The sequence below is a fragment of the Sinohyriopsis cumingii genome, chromosome 8 (genome assembly GCF_028554795.1).
Source record: "Sinohyriopsis cumingii isolate HCF-2022 chromosome 8, ASM2855479v2, whole genome shotgun sequence".
Lineage (NCBI taxonomy): Eukaryota > Metazoa > Mollusca > Bivalvia > Unionida > Unionidae > Sinohyriopsis > Sinohyriopsis cumingii.
Genome location: NC_142968.1, coordinates 61170237 through 61184811, shown reverse-complemented (window position 1 = coordinate 61184811; position 14575 = coordinate 61170237). Strand labels below are relative to the sequence as shown.

The 14575-nt window shown below is 35.0% G+C and overlaps 1 long non-coding RNA gene across 2 annotated transcripts; it reads left to right on the top strand.

Annotated features, from left to right (window-relative positions):
• Positions 1 to 13977, top strand: LOC149793658 (uncharacterized). Of its 2 annotated transcripts, XR_016422865.1 has the most exons (4): positions 5 to 57; positions 4989 to 5148; positions 8448 to 8540; positions 11519 to 13977. It is a non-coding gene; the product is annotated as an uncharacterized LOC149793658 (long non-coding RNA). The 2 variants fall into 2 exon arrangements; XR_016422864.1 differs by having other exon boundaries at positions 1 to 5148.
• The last annotated feature ends 598 nt before the right edge of the window (positions 13978 to 14575 follow it).

Here is a 14575-nt window from a genome sequence, read left to right as displayed (position 1 = left end):
TTGAAAAAGTAACGTGGGTGATTTCGACATTGAGACGTGCTACTTTAAATTTATTATGTTAGTGACCGGTAGTGTATATATGTTAACAGTTACTAATAACTCATTTTATGTTTCATTTCAGCGATGATAATTACATTTTATTTTGTTTTCTAGTTATAAAAAAAATTTTAAGTACGATATGAAATTAGACCATCATTGGTAGAGTTATCAGTTTTCGTGGATTAGTTGAATTGTAAGCTCGCTTTATTATTATTATTATTAGTAGTAGTAGTATTAGAATTTGATTTTGAACCGTAACTATGAAATTTTGTGTACCTTTATATTTTTTAATAGATAAGTTTTGAAATTCGAATTGAAATTAAACCATACTGTATACACGTCATACACATTTGTGACCGTTATCAGTTTTCGTGGTTTAGTAAAATGATTGCGTTTATTTTACCAGCACAGTAGTACTAATAGTAGTGTATAAACTGAAACCGTTTGTAAGAATTCATTTACGTTTTATTTGGGTGCTGGTTTGCATGGACTTCTGATCACTTGAAAGGTCAAAGGGTGGTTTAGAGCATATTCTTGTGAACACAGATCATTTCATCAGGTATGCTCAAGCTGTTTCCTGCCACAACCAGACAGCCCAGACAACCACCAAGACCCTTTATGAATATTTCTTTAAGTTTTATTCTTTCCCTGAAAGGCTCATATGCAAGTTAGCTGGAGTAGCCAAAGCTCGTACTACTCCATATCACACCAGGGGAACAGTTTTTCTGAGCGTTTCAACCAAACCATGTTAAAAATGCTTGGTATACTGGAAGCTGACCACAAATTGGACTGGAAATCGTACATCAGAGCAATCATCCAGGCCTACAATGCCACCAAATGTGATACCACTGGGTAGTCCCCCCCCCCCCCATTTTTTAATGTTGGCATCCTGGGTTATCTGTCAATGCCTATTTGGATACTCATCCAGGAAATGATGGTACCAAAGATCTGGCCAGTTATGTGCAGAAACTTGAACAATGCCTGCAGTATGCTTACAGATGTGCTGCTGAAGAGGCCAGGAAATAGGCTGCACATAACAAGGATGTTGACAACCGATAAGTTTGAACCGCCAAGCTAAAAGTCAACAACCCCACCTCATACTTGTCAAGAAAGTTGCATTCCACGGAAAGCATATACTGATTGACCACTGGGAACACCACCCTTACATAGTCAGGCAGATTACCAACCCTGACATACCAGTCTACAGGGTACAGAGAGAAAATGGCAAAAGAAACATGAGAATCCTTCACAGGAACCTCTTGCTTCCTTTTAACTTCCTTCCACCTTTCCCTAGCTCTCCTGGTCCAAAAAAGTCCTGAAAAGCCAAACCCCAATCAATCCTATCAACCTCAGATCCCCAGTTCAGAACACTCAGATACTGAGTTGGTAATGTATACCAATTTCCTGCCCATACCTGATTATGAACCTGATCCCAAGCCCCGGGTTAACAGACTCAGAAACCCCCAGTCATTTCTCACTGAGACAGTTGGTTCCACTTTGCAGGAAACCAATTTAACCCCTGACCAGCAGTATTCCCTCAGTCTGTCTCAGCGGGATGTTGTAATCCCCAAAAAAGAGGTTGCACTTTCTACCCCTGCATCAGAGACTTTGTTCCTATGTAAAGACACTGACAGAGAGAATGGAGGATACTGATCCTCAGTTGGGTGGTGTATCCTCGAGTAATACTCAGTCTCCACCTATCTCAGCACCCAGGAAGTTTAGCAGAGTCAGCAAATAATAATAATAATAATGAGTACTTTGTATAGCGCCTATCGTGATAAGCTCTAAGTGCTTTACAACATTAGATAACACCTATAACATAAAAAAAACATAAAATAATTACAGAAAACAAACACCATGAAATTAGAAAATGTAAAAACATGCTGAAAATATTTAAGGTAGAAAACATTATTAGGTCTTAAAGTTTGTTCTTGCAGTCAAAATAGGTGAGTTTGAAGAGCACTCTTGAATGGGATCACTGTGTATTTGTGTCTGTGTTCAGTGAGCAGTTTGTTCCACATTGCTGGGCCCTGGTATGCAAAAGAATGCTGTCCATATGACTTTGTTTTCATAGTGGGAATAATGAGTATACGATTGTTGGAAGAGGAGCATAAGTATCTTGCTGGTATGTACACATGGGTCAGGTCGGATAGGTATGTTGGACTAGAGTCTGTCAGTGAAACGTAGCACAAAGAACAAATTTTGTGTATGATTCTGGATTGAATGGATAGCCAGTGTAGGGTACAGAGCAGTGGGAGGTGTGTTCTGATCGTAGTACTTTAAGGATGATCCGAGTAGCTGTGTCTTGAAGTTTCTGGAGTAGATATTGAGACGAACCAGACAGAATTGAGTTACAATAGTCCAGTCTTGAAAGTACTAATGAACACACAAGTGTTTTAGTGGCATCAACTGAAAGATATTTGCGAATGGAGCTGATGCATCTCAGCTCAAGATATGCAGCCTTGCATACGTTCATGACATGTTGGTGCAATGTGAGAGTACTGTCCAGAGGAATACCTAGGTTTCATACTGACTGCGTGACTCTAATGTTTGTGTTGCTGATATTTATTGTTTAAGGTAAAGGATGTGAATGAGAAAGTCTTTGTGTTGTGATCAGAATGGCCTCAGTTTTATCATCAGTCATCTGCAGCTTGTTACGTGTCATCCATGATATCACATCAGAAATGCACCTCTTTACACCTTATATGGTAGCATCAACTTCAGTTGGGTGGCTAGATTTGTATATTTGGATGTCATCAGCATACAATTGGTGAGACTGGATGATGATCTATGACACTTAAGAGTGGCTGAGTGTATCGAATGTAGAGAACATGTACAAGAACAGACCCCTGTGGAACACCACAACATATATCAACTGGGCTGGAGTGTATTCCATTTGCAGACACAATTTGTCTCCTGTTGACCAAGTAGGACTTGAACCACATTAAGGCTGTATCATGAATGCCAAATACATGTTGGAGACGGTGAAGTAATATATCATGGTCTGTTGTGTCAAATGCTGCAGACAAATCAAGGAATGTGAGGACTGTAATCTTTCCACTATCCAAAGCAGAGAGTAGGTCATTAACTACTTTTAGAAGAGTAGTTTCAGTACTGTGGCAAGGGCGATATGCAGACTGTACATTGCTAAAAAGACTGTTTGCATTCAGATGAGATACAAGTTGGGATAGAACAACCTTTTCTAAGATTTTTTATATGAATGGGAGATTAAAAACTGGGCAGTAGTTCTTTAAATCATTATGGTGGAGTGTTGGTTTCTTCAGCAGAGGCTTTACAGTGGCAGTTTTGAAAAATGAAAAACCACCAAACAGGTATGGGGAATGGGTTATTGCCTTTAGTGATGGCATTTAAAGGCACATGCCAATTTAAAGCAGTTATATTTATCTACAAAAAAAAGTATTTTAAAAATTTCCATTTAATTATTATTGCATGTTATGATTATGTTTCTAGTATTTCAGGTAAATTAATATTTGATATTTCTATTTTATTTCAGCTTGATGAAGAAAGGAAACATTCTTCATTTATATGTATTTTATAGCTAGCATAATATACTGTAACAATTATATCTGATATCTCAGGTATTATATGAAAGCTGTACATTTATTTGTAGATCAGATACTATAGAATAGTGAATAAATGTGATGGTAGTGATCTTCAGGGTAAATCGGGTAGGTTCAGATCCCACTGGGGCTGATCTACTTAATCAGTCATGGTAGTATCACTAAGGTAGATAAAGGTATATAGTAACAAAATTGTTCTTGTACGAGCATTAATGTGATATCTTCTTGTGATTTTAATTTGATTTTATTGTTTGAATTTGATAAATGTTAGGATGCCATTTAACCCAGCCCAGGAGTATGTACCAGGGGTCTAGCTACCAGGTGAAGTGGGCGACTAAGTCACCTAAAATTGTAAACTTTGCCTTCTTCCATTAGGAAAGCGAAAACGACTTCGTCCTGTGATTTTTTAAGAGGTAAATTGACTGACCATACTTTTTTAGATGCCCCCTCGTCTTAGCCAGGTTAGTTCTATTCATTAAGACATCAGTAGCTAGGCCTTGTTTTGATATCAGTTATGTTGACAAACTCTTGCTTATTCACAAGCATGCATTTTGATAGCTGATTGACCATTATCCCTTGGGGGCCCCTAGTGGCCAAGTGGCATTAAGCGCTTACTATTTCGTATCATTTCCATCTCACCTCTGTCCTTGTGTGTTCAAGTCTCGGGTTCAACAAATGTGGGTATGTGAAAAAGCTTGCCAATAGCTTCTCGTTGGTCGGTGGTTCTTTCCAGGGTTTACCCCATGTTCTTCCTCCAGCATTTATACTGGCTGCCTTATATCGCCTATCATGAGCTGAAAAATGGCGTTAAACCCTGCTACAACAACAACAGCAACAACAACAACAACCATTAACCCTTTCCTGAGTAAGGTAGGAACTATCACTGCCCAATTTCTGCATGCTATCCTTTGATGATAAAAACATGCAAACTTTTGTTTCAAAACTTTAAAATAACAATAGTGTGTGAATAGCATTTTGTGTTTTAAGATCAGAATCGGTGATCTTGATATATATTAACTGCCCCTTGTACACTATTTTGTCATAAAATTAGTTTGAAACTGTCAGTGAACCAGTAACAGGGAAATAATGGCAGATATTGCTTAGTCTGGAATGTACCAGTTTATTAGATTGTCTGTTTTGTAAATCATCAGGCAAATATATTCAGAAAAATATACAACTGATTGAAAGCAAAGCCTATGTATTATTTTATTTAGCTTTAAAATGAAATTATGTAGTTCAGAAATGTATGGGACAGTGCTATGTTGTGGAATTTGTGAGATGCCATAATGTTGTTATGGTTCATTTGTGCATGAAATATCATTCTCCATTATAACAACTGTCTCTCCTTTTTGTTAATTTTGTTTGCAGGTGAGTGTAGATTTCAGCTGATTTGGTTTATTTTGTGGACCTTTACAAATGGGCCTTGTCACCTGATAGTCGAAAAGATGTTCACATGACCATTCCTCTAATAAAGGTTTGCAGACGACTCAGAGACTAAGGACAAGCTGAGAAATGTGATTCAGTAAAGGTATACGTTCCATTTAATATATCAAGGATGACTGTATCAGGTATCAGCATCCATTCTAGAATAATATGAGCCTGACTTTGACTATCCCAGACACTGCTTGACTTTTCCCATTCACAGCTTGACTGTCCCATACACTGCTTGACTATCCCATACACAGCTTGACTGTCCCATTCACAGCCTGACTATCCCATACACTGCTTGACTGTCCCATACACTGCTTGACTGTCCCATACACTGCTGGACTATCCCAAACACTGCTTGACTACCCCATACACTGCTGGACTATCCCATACACTGCTTGACTGTCCCATACACTGCTGGACTATCCCAAACACTACTTGACTATCACATACACTGCTTGACTGTCCCATACACTGCTTGACTGTCTCATACACAGCCTGACTATCCCAAACACTGCTTGACTGTCCCATACACTGCTTGACTGTCCCATACACAGCCTGACTATCCCAAGCACTGCTTGACTATCCCATACACTGCTTGACTGTCCCATACACTGCTTGACTGTCCCAAACACTGCTGGACTATCCCAAACACTGCTTGACTATCCCATACACTGCTTGACTGTCCCATACACAGCCTGACTATCACAAACACTGCTTGACTATCCAAAACACTGCTTGACTATCCCATACACTGCTTGAATGTCCCATTCACAGCTTGACTGTCCCATACACTGCTTGACTATCCCATACACTGCCAGATAGCTATCTAAAGTTGTCTGCCATATCTCATAACATATATGATAAACATTGATGTGTATAAGGGGAAATATTGTTCATTTTGTAATAGAGTGAGAACATTTCATTTGTCCTAAAGAATGGTACATTTTCCTTTCCTTAAGCTATGGATGGGCATTTTTGAATTGTATATTATTTTGTAACATTAACAAGAAAACTGCATAATATCTGTGTGATTACTCCATTTTCACTCGATCATATAACCCTCTGTGTGCCACAGTTATCAGCTTTTCCCACAAACACTAAAGGCAACAAGTGCCATGTTTCAGATTAAATGCATTAATTCAGTTATGTCCTCAATATTTCAATTTGAATTGTTTGTGTGTAAATATAAGTTATTGCAGACATATTGTATTATTAGGTGGAGTATTAATTTTAGTCTTTAAATTTTTTTTTGTTATTCATAGTGATGATTTAATATCATTTAATTTTCAGCTTTACATACTGTTTATGCAAATGAGTTTGAATGTTCTTTATCCACTGTTTCTTTTAACAGCTGCAGTTCTAGTATTCTGATGGCCTTTGTTAACAATTAGAGAAAATTTAACTTCTTACCTAAAGTTGGGAGTGAAAGCAAGTTTACATTGTAGGTAATAAGTAGAGTTAGAGAGAGAGAGAGAGAGAGAGAGAGAGAGAGAGACTGGCAAAAAAAATATGGAAGCAACTTACTATGATGTACACTGTGCACTACACTATGATGTAGAATTATCACAAAAGTTCACAGTCTAGCCAAGAATCTTATAATTGCCAGTCATGAAAATATGCAGTTATATATTAATTCTATCAGAGGCAGGGAACTATCTGGTTCTATATCTGACTAATTTTCCAATATTAGGAAAAAAGAAGAAACTAGAGGAAGAAGGAAAAATGAAGATAAAATAAATGAAAAACAGTATTGAAAAATTTGGTAATGCACCTTCTGTTCGATCTTTCAGATATGACCCATTGTCATGTATCTTTTTAAAAGAAGGAACAAAACAGCCAGATCTAACTTGCGATATTTCTCTGCAGTTTTTTTTTTTTTACAGAAGCAGTATTTCAAAATAAAATTGAAAGAAAGTTTTCTCTAACAAAGGTTGTGAAAAAAGTAAATGAAAATAAATCCCAGGTCTGAATAATTTAAAGTTAGTGGTATGTTGCAAACTGTACAAAAAAATATTTGCACACAGATTAATGTCTGCATATTTTTAATAAGGACAGAAATATGTACACATCATTGCTTTATGTATTTGGAGTGTTTCTTTAAATTATTTCTACCGCTCTGAGCTTGGATATGTTGATTTGTCCAGAATATTTACTGTGTAATGCATACATACACTGTGTTCTGATTGTATTTCCACAAAATAACCATAGAAGTTAATGTTTGATTAAAGACACACTTGAGGGCAGTCTTGTGACACATGGATTACCTACCAGGTACTCAAAAAAATTACATATATGTGTATTTTTTATTTATTTCCATGTCATGTTTTTATTTAATCCATATCTCTGCCAATATCAAAATTGTATGGTTCAATATGTAGTACAATAACATCAGAAAATGTACAGATTGTATGGTTCAGTATGTTGTACAATAACATCAGAAAATGTACAGATTGTATGGTTCAGTATCTTGTACAATAACATAAGAAAATGTACAGATTGTATGGTTCAGTATCTTGTACAATAACATCAGAAAATGTACAGATTGTATGGTTCAGTATTTTGTACAATAACATCAGAAAATGTACAGAAAGCATTATGTTACAGGTGAGCAAGAAATTTCACATAGCTACCTCTTATCCATAATTTGACAGAAGCTGAAGTTTCAATGCCAATTTCCGTGTGGAAAAACCCAATGAAATTAAAAACAAACTTGATTAGAGAGTCAATTAAAACATAGAACAGTCAAATGTAGAGGCACATACATGCACACACACACACACATGCACACACACACATGCTTAAAACATGGGGACAGTTCTTAACTTAATGATGTCTATATCTTAGATAAATTGGCAATGAAGTGTACAGGTGGTATGTAACAGCTGACCTTTGTATTCCATTTCATGTGATTTCAAATTCCCAAAACTTAGAAATAGACACTACTGGGATATGTCACAGTTGAAATCAAAGCACACTACTGTGACAAAACAGTCTTGATTCAGAAAGTTGCCTTTTCACTGACTCCACTGCTACCAACTTACAGACAGCTGTCCCAAAGCGACACTGTTACAAAGAGTAAATAAAATTCCTTCCAGTTAATAAACAAACAATATGATTATGCTGTTGAGCCAGTAGGAGGAGTGTATGTGTCAAGAAGGTGAGAACTACTTTCTGAGTACTGACTTAAAGTGAAATCTGATGTAAATATGGTGACCTTGTATTTCTAATAGTTAAAAATAGACCTGGTATCTCTGATGCAATTACATGTGACATTTGCTTTTGTCTGTGAAATAAATTGTGTGAGAAGGGTATGTTTTGATTCATTTTTGTTTCAACCAATGGGATGCAAGGTATGCAGACATCTGATGCAGTACATTTCTTCTTTTGTTTGTTCAGTGGTCCATTGAAGGCAGTGGGCATTTCCAGAAGGATTACATCTTCAAAGGCCAAGAGAAACGCTGTGCTACTAGAGTACAGTTGATTTTTTGGGTAAGTTAATCAGAATGATGAAGGTTCATGCAGATGTTAAGTTTTTGTGTTTCCTTAACATACTGGATACTGCACACTTTCACTGCAATCATTCAGCTTGAGTTCTATGGATAATGCTCCAATTTCATGTATTTGAATGCAGTTAAAGCAAGTTTTGGTCTGAATTTAGATTATGCAAGTTAGACATATCATCTGTTCCAATAGCAATGTAATGAGCATTGTTGACAGCGCTTTGATTTTAGTTTACTTTTTTAACATTAATTTGTATAGTTTAGACTGCAGAAAAAAATTAGTTCACTTTATCAACAATGTTCAGTTTTGCTTCATTACAAGGTATATATATATATATATATATATATATATATATATATATATAATGGAGTCTGTTTGTCTCTTTATTATATAATTGAAAAATCAAACTGCAAGACATGAAAAATCTACTACATTTCTCTGCAATTTTTGAGAGAAAATGGGAGTGGTTCTGAGTAATAGATGATCTATTCTGAACATATACACGGAAAAATTGTATGATTACTGGTATTTAATATGTTTCATTTTTTTATCAAGATTACTATAATTAGTGCTGCTTGACTTGAACAGTTTTAATAACTGTTATAGATATAACTTGATATGAATAATGAAAAACTGTTTATGCTGATTGAAAATGAGTTACATAACTGAATTAGTCAGTTCAACTACCATAATGCTTCCATGATCTTACACACAAATGTCATTATTATTGTTACTATATGAATTACTTTCTAGTGATTAAAGAAAGATATATTTGAGTAATTTTATGATCTTTATGTTAGTATTTGGTTGCATAAAATTGATTTTAAAACAATCTTTGATGCAGTTCACTTAGCTCTATAACTGTTCCTAATTTTACCAAAATCTTCAAAAGTGAAAAACTTGCAGCAGTTATACTGCAGAAAGAAAAAAATCATCATTGCTTATCTTGTGAGAGCCACACAAAATCTATTAACATAACAATTCCTAATAAGTAACATTTCATCTTAATGACATAACTATTTCATTTACTATATTTTTAAAAGGATTACTGTTCTGGAATGATCTGAAAAGGATCTTTTAAATTGATTCATTCCTTCATAGAAATTCAAAAACAAGAAATTTATGTTCTGGTTGCTAAATAAAATCATTCTTAATTCACTACCATTATTTTCACCCATCCATTACTCCTTTTTGGGAAAGACATTATTTTATCTTATTCTGCCTGTCCAGCTGTCACACTTACCTATCCAGGCCATAGCTCCAAAATGCTTATGTGGTCTTCATCAGGTTTGTTATGGATATTCATCTCAAAGTCAAAGTGTCAACTACCTTTCTTGCCTTGATGACAGAGAAGACCAAAAGTAAAAAAAAAAAAAGCCACTTTTGTCATGTTTTTGCAATAATATTTGGTGGAATTATTTATATCAGCATGGTGGTATGTCACATACAAGTCTGAGCTCAGGATATCCAAGTCCCATCATGTGAAAGGCCAAATTAAGCTTGCCACAGGCTTGTCCATGCTGTAACTTTTCAGTGACATGTGTGTTTTCAAAAATATGTGGTGGCATTATTCACATGAATAAGGACATGTGTTGCATAGATTCCCATGCAGAAACCTTGAAGGTTGTCACATATGCAGTTTAGAGTGGCTTAATGTCCAGGCTGTAACTTTTGAATAACTTGTACATTTTGAAGACTATTTGTTGTAAGTAATCATGTGAACATATTCAAGATCACACAGTTCATTGGTTCGAATTGACCACATGATGCCTTGTTAGTCCAGATTGAACTATGTTACAGCCTTACCCATGATCTCAGTACCTACTACAAAAGTGGCTGGGGGAGATATCATTTTCTGTGAAGACTCAATTTATAGTTTTTAGGACTTAAATATGGGAAACAGAATTTAAATATATTTTTTCTTAGGCATATCCAAATGTAAGAGGGGGGCAATGAAATATCTTCCATGGAAGTGTCCACAAGGAAATAACACAAAGTATATTTGTACATATACATCCACTGATTTTACTTTATCAACTTCAACTATTCATGTAAAAAGATAAAAACACAGGGGGTATGACCTTAATAATGTTGATACATTTTTTGGTAGGGAAGTATAACAGATTGTAAATTATTGCTTAGATTTCTTTTAGTGGGTTTTGAATAAGTCAGATATTCAGCTGGGATTTATAAATTGATTTGTAGAAAAGCAGTTCCAAGGATAAAACTTACTGTTGACTTTTTCAGATTTCTGCTATTGTAAATAAATACAGATAGATCATTATTATTTTTTTTAAGACAAAAAACATACAAAGGCACAGACTGGCAGCTTGACATTAAGTTGCAGCTAATGTCATGGGTTGACTTTTAAGGTGTTAAAGATCTTTCAGATATTTAAAGATGAAAATGTTCTGTCATCAGAGAAAGTGAACACAATTAACTTTACTCCTGTTGACACTTTTGGGGGTTAAACATTCACAATTTACATGGAGCTGATATCATGGCCAGGCTGCTACATCTAGTTTCCAAAGTTCCACAGCAGATGATTAAAGCAATTTTTTTTCTCAGCCAGAATTTTGCAAACTCAGAAGGTCTTTGCAGGTAGTAGTATTGGTCTGCATGCTGTTTTCAGTGTTTCAACAGTTTCTGTCAAATTTTGAACCTGAAATGTAAGAAATAATATTAAGAAAGAAACATCAACCATTTCATTAAACAAACTTTTTTGTTAAATTTCATCCTCACTTATACCTCTTTGACATGATGCTGACAATTGGGAGAAAAACCAGGAAGTAATTAGTTAATCAGAACAGCATAATTAAATCTTTCAAAATGCAGTTCTGGGTTGGGAACTGCAGATCTGTATGATTGTAGATCTTTGTAGTAACTTTTGTAAATTAAAGAGAAATTCGGTACAAAATCAGTTTTTCCTTATAGTTAATTCCTGACTGAAAGTGTTTATCTTTTAGACCCAGTGCTGATTGACAGGAACAAGGTTATGCTCCACTGATAGCTATGTACCTGCTACAGATTGCAGATTTACACAGAGAGTGTTACTTCCACTAAAAATGTCAGAGCTCAAGCAAAATTCTTCAGTCCTGAACAGCATTAATTTTCAAGAATCACCAATTATTAGTACTAGACATGTTATTTGTATTGCTAATTCATTATACAGTAATACTGAAAGGAGTGTACATTTATGATGACGCTTGCTGTTGTTCCCGTGCTTTCATTCTTAACAAATCGGTACTGGTTTACTAATGTTATAATGTTGCTTTATTGTACGAGCAATTAATAGAGCTCCATTTTTCATTCTAGTTCCTCTTTCTTGTGTATCAACAGCATCTGCTACAACTATATTTTATGTGATGTTATTGAGTAATTGTTAATATGTTGCTTAATTATTTCAGCTTTGTAAAAAAAAGGAAATGTAAAAAGCATAATAATACAGATTGTTTCCAATTGCCATTTAAACTTCAGTGATGGCAGCCAGATTACAAACAAAGCATACAAATATGGAATGTATAATGAATAAGCTCAGTTTGATAAAATCTTGTGGAAAGAGTTTCACTGTTTAAAAAATTTGATTATCATATGTGCATGCTTTGTATGTTCTACTTGTGTCAGTAATTGGCTTAAAGCACTAAATCTGTATGTATGTTGATAAATATATGAAACATGAATAGACATCAAAGAATGGACAATAATTGTTGTCCAAAGAATACTCACATAAAATATCAGGGTGCTTGCTGGGTAGAAAGTGGTTGGCTGTGGGCACAAAACAGTGGGTATTGGATGTGTTCCTCCTGCCAAGTAACAAAGTGAGCAATATGTACAGGCATGTCAGAATGATGCTTTTGCAACTAAACCACTTTTGGAGACCATAAATTTCATTTATTGATTTTCTAGCAAAATGCCATCAAAATGACAGACTTTAGAGGTTTGGTGAATATTAAGTCTGGTGAATTTCCCAGAAAAATTATTTGTTTGTCAACAAATTTCCATTGTGTAGTAAATTTTTTATACTCTGTGTGTAGTTTCATGACTCACCTGGTTTAACATGTTTTGAAATGCATATATTTTCAATATTCAGTCCAAACATTGCCTTTGAAATTTCTAACCATGGCTGCAGGCCATTTTGCAATTGCAAATTTGACTGTTCATTAATGTAAGATGCAGTATAAGTATTAAGTGTTCCACCTGAACTTTTTAAATAATGGTACAATGTACCTCGATAAAAACTTTGTGGGTACACATTAAAATTCTTGAGGTATGTTCCTTGTAGGTGTAAACAAATTTTCAATATGTATACAGTATTTGGCTTAAACTTGCTTTATAGACTTTAATTCTGTGCACAGTAATGCAGTGAAAGTTACATTAATTGAATGTTTGCAAATGAATATTTGATGAATTAAGCTTAAACATTTTGACCCAATAAATGCACTAACTGTACTCAAATTTTATCGTTAGAAATACTCAGGTATGGCTTTTTGTCACAGCCACCATAATATGGCTTCCCAGCACAACCTATTAAAGGCTTTTTCCCAGCCAAGACTTTGCATATGTTTGGGTGATCCATGCATTGATTGGCTGCCCATGATACCACACTAAAGAGTTTTAGTAAACCTGGTAAATTTATTTAAATTTTCAAGATATCCATGAGTTTTATTAACTCTTCTGGCAGTTAGTCGAAGGGAAGCTTTGGTAATGTTAGGCATTCATTTGTCAACAATTACTTGCTACCAATGTGGAGTCATATTCTGATCCAATTCAGTAAGACTTGGAATCTGGGTTTCTATCATCAAAATCTTAGTGTAATTCAATAATGAGCAAGATCCATGTAATTGGCTAACCTATTTAACATTCTGGAGGCCATATTTCAGATCTGATTTTGATAAGCTTGGAAAGATATATATATATATATATATATATATATATATATATATATATATATATATATTTGTATTATTTGTTTACTTGAAAATTTACCCATTCTTGCCTTACCATTTTGCAGAATAATCATTCTTCTTGTTGTATTCAGCTTTTGATTGGGTGGAATTATTTATTCAAAATATTATTCTCATGAATTACAAAGTGCTCAATAATATTCTTTTACAGAGCATTAATTTTGAGTTATAGTGAATTCAGACAAGGGCATCTTGTATTATTTTGATGCATGAAAAGACTGTTTGCACATCATCACACTTAAGGCCACTAGTTCATTAGTACATTCGAGACTACATGCACATCAACACCTTCAGCGTTTGATCATATTTGTAATGTCACTAGAATTTAATTAAAACATTATTCATTAGGATATGTGATTGAACCTTTTGGACTATTTTGGATTTAATTCACAATATCCTAAGTTCTTTTTTAAATTTTCACTTTTTGTTATAAGGAAATAAATTGTTGAATTTTACAAAAACTTGTTGGTTTTTGCTCTTTTCAATACTTAGTTTACAAAAGCTTGCCAGTGGCTTCCTGTGGTTCGGTGGTTATTCCCGGGATTTGCCAGGGTTCTTCCTAAACCAGATATACTGTATGTTATGTGTAGCTTTTCATATGCTGAAAAGTGCCGCTAAACCCACAAAACACAAAAGAAAAATCATTGAAGATATCTATATGATTTATAGGGATTTGGATAAAATAATAAATTCAGCCCCTATTGTTAACAATCATCTATGCACACCTTGACCAGACTTTAAATCTACAGATTCTTTAAATATCTCTCGTGTATCTGGTTGAACAAGACAATCGACAGTATGTCCAAAGTAACCATCTTTGGTAAAGGCCTAATGGCAATAACACTATCCTTTCCGTTTATTTGGTTTCAAGGCATTCAATCTTCCCAGAGGTTTATGAGTAGAGATAATAAAACATGCATACATACAGACGAAAGACGGACAACAGTCCATCACCCAGAGTCGTAGAGAGCGATCACGGTCCCTGGGGTATGAAACACCTGGGCCTCCCACCGGTTGCATCCCTCCCCTTCTAATTGTTCCATCTTTATTTCCCCTAAG